At 44.4% G+C, this 4,862-nt stretch overlaps 1 pseudogene; it reads right to left on the reverse strand.

Moving 5' to 3' along the window:
- Positions 1 to 1,333: 1,333 nt before the first annotated feature.
- On the reverse strand, positions 1,334 to 1,709 carry LOC109571042 (large ribosomal subunit protein P1 pseudogene; annotated as a pseudogene).
- Between the last annotated feature and the right edge of the window lie 3,153 nt (positions 1,710 to 4,862).

The following is a 4,862-nucleotide window of genomic DNA, read 5'->3' on the forward strand; positions in this document are numbered from 1 at the left end:
ACAGGGGCAGACTACAATGATGAGACCCTAGATTCCTGAAAGGGTTTCGACTTGGCCCCTGGTCAAGTGAAAAGACTTCCTTACCAGAGAATGAAAAGGGCCAGATGTGTTGCTAACTTATGGGCAAGGGTATGCTTGTATCTTTCCACAGGACACAGATTTTCCGATTTGGATCCTGGACAGACTAATTTGTCATGTCACAGTCCCCCAGAGACCAGGTCCGCGGTGCATACACTCGCTCGCTCAGTGCCCCCCAGCCAGCTCTCGCCTCCGCGCCACCAGCTGCGCCCTGCACTCTCCTCGCTGCACCCCACGACCTAGAGCCAAAAAAGTTCCTGCAGCCAGTGAGGGCCACAGAGGACAGCACGCCCACGGAGTGCCATCCAGACCAACATGGCCCCGCCGGCGAGAGGGGAACACCCCGAGCCCAGGCGGCAGCGGCTAGCTCAAGTCTGTGACCCCCACCCCTCTGCCCACCATGGGCGCCGCTGCCCGCGATCTGATTCTTTCTCCACATAAGCACTGTATTGGGAGATGGTGTAGATAAAGGTAAGAATCCAAAACGTTCTTTGGAAGTGAGGAGAACAAGGTAGAGCTCAGTAAGGCTGGAGCAGGTACGGGAACCACCCAGTAAAACACAGGCTTGAGCAGCTCCCCCACATACATTTACATAAGCTGTAATCATTTCATTATTAACATAAAGAGGATAAATGGGAGCAAACGGAGGAAGACAAAATGTGGCATAAAATGGAAGGCAGGTGGGAAAAAGCATGGTTAGCTGTAATCTGTGGCGAAGGCAATGGCACCCCAGTACTCTTGCCTGGAAAATCCCATGGACGGAGGAGCCTGGTAGGCTGCACTCCATGGGGTCGCTAAGAGTTGGACACGACTGAGCTTATTCACTTTCACTTTTCAGTTTCATGCATTGGAGAAGGAAATGGCAACCCACTCCAGTGTTCTTGCCTGGAGAATCCCAGGGACGGGAGACCTGGTGGGCTGCCATCTATGGGGTCGCACGTAGTCTGACACAACTGAAGCGACTTAGCAGCAGCAGCAGCTGTAATCTGAATGGCACACTGGAACAAGAGCTGAGGTAAGGAAAACCTTCCATACTCTCCACTCCTCATTTTTACTTTATTTACTTACTTATCATTATTTTTAAACATTTATTTATTTACTTGACTATTGTTGGGTCTTAGTTGCAATGTGCAGGCTCTCTAGTTGGTCCTGCTGGCTACAGAGCACTGAGTTGGTTTGCTGTGTTCCACAGAGCTTAGTTGCCTCTGCCGCATGTAGGGTATTAGTTCACTGACCAGGGATCGAACCATGTCCTGCACTGGAAGCCAGATTCCTTTTTTTTTTTTTTTAAGAGCTTTTTATTGAATGTGTTACTAAAGAAGTTTAGTCAAAAAGACCAAAGCCCATGTCATCATCAGACTCTTCAGATTCTTCTTTCTTTGCTTCTACTTTTTTCTCCTCAGCTGGGGCAGCAGTGGTGGACAGGATAGGTCCACCAGCCCCTACCATACAGATGAGGCTCCTGATGTTGACATTGGCCAAAGCTTTTGCAAACAAGCCTGGTAGAAAAGCTCAACATTTATACCAGCTGCTTTAATGAGGGCATTGATCTTATTCTCCATGACCATCACCTCATTGTTGTGCAGAATGAGGGCTGAATAGATGCAGGCGAGCTCCAAGACCGGGACCATGGTGTGGGTGAGTGCTAGCTGGAGGCTGCCAGGTGCAGTGCTAGTCGCCAGTTGATGTGAGGACCTCAACGTAAAATGGTGGAAGCTTCCTTGGAAGGACTGAACACCTTAACGGCAGCGGAGGAAAGCTGAACAGTGGATTTTTCTTTACCAGTGGGCCACCAGGGAAGTCCCAGTCCTCATTTTTAAGAGTGGATGATACTGCATCTTGGGGAGACAGAAGTCACAAGCTCACACCACAGCAGAAGCAGATCTTTATCTCTCACCATTCGTCATCTCTGAGTGGAAACACCATCCATCCTTCAAGGCTCAATTCAAAAACCATCCCTTCCTCCTTTCTCTTTCACCTCTGAATCTCCACAGATGATTGGACTCTGAAACTAGAAGAGCAACAGTTTTGTGTTGCTTGTCCTGGCATCCTGTCATTTTTTTCCCCTTGTCCTGGGCTGCTTCTCCCCTGAGGCCCACTGGTGCTGGAGGAGAGAACCTTACATCTCCTTCAGGACACTACCGATGTCTGTGCAGACAGGAAGGCTGTTCTACATAGAGGGCTGTCTTGCTCCAGAAAAATAATGAAATGTATCTTGGCCCCATCCCTTTTTCCTTCTTTTCAGTAAATGACTTTCATAAATGTCTCTCTATTCCTATGAACCTGGCCAGAAGCTTAAGGTTTTCCCTCAGAGGATCAAAAAAGGGAAAAAAATAAAATGAAATCCCAGGATGTACAGGAGACCAGAAGCCAGATGCATTCAGCGTTTCTCTGGTTTCCCCTTTGAGTGACAGGCAGTCACAGACATAGCATGACTGCTCATGTCACAGGGCCACAGCAGTCATGTGTAGTGACTGACAGGGAATTTAAAGGTAATAAAGAAGCATCTATAATTTTTTCCTATTATTATTATGCTAAAAAGGACTCATTATGAAATCATGTTTAAATAAAGATGGCTTATACCTAAAGGAGGAATTATAAAAATGAGATGTCTTCTCTTGTCACTGAGCCTTTGTGAATTTAGAAACCTTGACAAGTGAGTCACTGAAAAGTCCTAAGAGGTAACATTGTTAATCTGCCTCTTCTCCCGAGAAATTAGACATGAGAGACTAGAAATAAAAACTCAAGTCCACCACCTATCAAATTTCTGAAGAAACTAGTGGCAGAAGTGTAGGGTAAGGAAATTAGAGAAAGTGAGGTTCGAAGAATGAGACGGGCACTTTACAGGAACAGATCACCTTTAATGAGGTGAGAAGGGGCAGCAGTCAGATTAGTGAGCTGCTGCACTAACCCAAGAAAAGAGGAAGTATATATATGGAAATCTACTGTCTAAAGGGGGCATGTTCTTCTCCAAGGTTGTTCGGATTAGTTATCTCTTAAACAGCTGGGGCAAGGAATTCTGGAGATCGGCCAGAGGCTGGGACCGGCTGGGAGCTGGGCATAATCAACCGTAATTCCATTTTTTTCTTCAAGTGAGAGAGTTCTTTGTTTTGCATAGAATGGTGGGGAGGACCCCAAGGGGAGTTTTAACTCCAGGCTATTTTGAGCTGTGTAACTTTCCTTCAAGAAAAGTGACAGACAAAAATGAAAATAAAACAAATATGCTTTAGTTGCTGCAAAGTCCTGGAAAGAAAAGCTGGATTATCATTTCCTTGAGGAAGAAGCTGTGTTTTTGTTCACCGGTGAATTCCTTGTTTGCTAGGCAGCAGAAAGGAGGCATTCAGTAGATGTCTAGTGCATCAAAATCTTTGAGGCACACTTGGTCTAGGAAAGGCTAGGACATGCCTGTGTTCTCTTCCATAGCAAGCATTTCTGAGTCTCTGCCAATCTTTTCTGTTCTGGGCACTTCACAGAAAAGCAGATGCCCTCAGTCTTTTGTACTATCCTAAGCCTGGGTCTCACAGTAATTTATTTCCCTTCTTTTTCTGCAGTGAAAAAGTGACAACTTCTCTGGCAAACAATGTCTTCATTGTCACTAATGATGACAAATCAAAAGGTCAGCAGGGCCTCTATTTTTCATGCCTACTATTGGGTTGGCAATTTGGATTTAGTTGGTAAATTGCCTATTTACCAACTATTTAGTTGGTTAGACTACTATTGGTTAGAAGTTATTCTCAAGTTTAAGGGTTTTATTCTCAAACCTTGGAGCATCGGAAGTCAAGAAGCGCCCTCTGATCTGAATGCTCATTCTTCCTGTTCCTGTTATGGACCTCTGCCTTTCACACCAGCAGATCCAGGCAGCTCTGTCTAGAGAACTTATTACTTTTTTAAAAATAAGATATCCATGATCAGAAAATCAACATATTTTATTGTTAATAGTGATGATAGAGAATTTTCTCATCCTGTTATTTATCCATTCATCTGAGGTCACAAAGAACATGTCTTAAGATATTCAGCAGATTATGACAGGGCCTGTGTTTGAAGGAAGAAAAACCTTGTATTCAAAATAATTTTGTTTTCAAGCCTTCCAATCATTCATCATATGGCTTTGCTAAACCCTGAAAGGGTACTCTAGAGGATCTTTAAGTGATGATGCCCTGCACAGCCATGTGGGGCACAGCCCGCCCATGTACACTTGGTATTAATCTCCCCACCTTCTGGATCCCTGGAAGCGGGTGTGTGGTGTGGGCGTGTTTCGTGTGTTTGACATCTATAAATACACTCAGAGCTGCTCAGAGCTGCTCACTGGTATTTCAGTACATTCACTATTCCCAGTTTTTACATATACCCACACCCTCATAAAAAGGAGTAAAGCAGAATTTTATTTCTACTGTGATGACCATGACTCAGATAAATTGCTATAAAACAAGACGTCACTTTTATTTTATTTTTTAAAAATTAATTAATTAATTTTAATTGGAGGTGAATTACTTTACAATATTGTAGTGGTTTTTGCCATACATTCACATGAATCAGCCATGGGGGTACATGTGTTCCCCATCCTGAACCCCCCTCCCACATCCCTCCTCAAAGTTGCAGGATATAAAATTAACACACAGACATCACTTTTAAGTGTACCCCTTTTGTCTGTAGAACAATGAGACACATAAAGAACATTCTGCTCTCACTCTATTCCCTTCACCTTCCTTGGTGCTGGCTTCCATTTATGCCATCACCTGCCTCTACAGTTTGGTTTGAGGTTTGTTCTTCTCCCAGTCTGTAAC

Source organism: Bos indicus, chromosome 17 (assembly GCF_029378745.1).
Source record: "Bos indicus isolate NIAB-ARS_2022 breed Sahiwal x Tharparkar chromosome 17, NIAB-ARS_B.indTharparkar_mat_pri_1.0, whole genome shotgun sequence".
Classification (NCBI taxonomy): Eukaryota; Metazoa; Chordata; class Mammalia; order Artiodactyla; family Bovidae; genus Bos; species Bos indicus.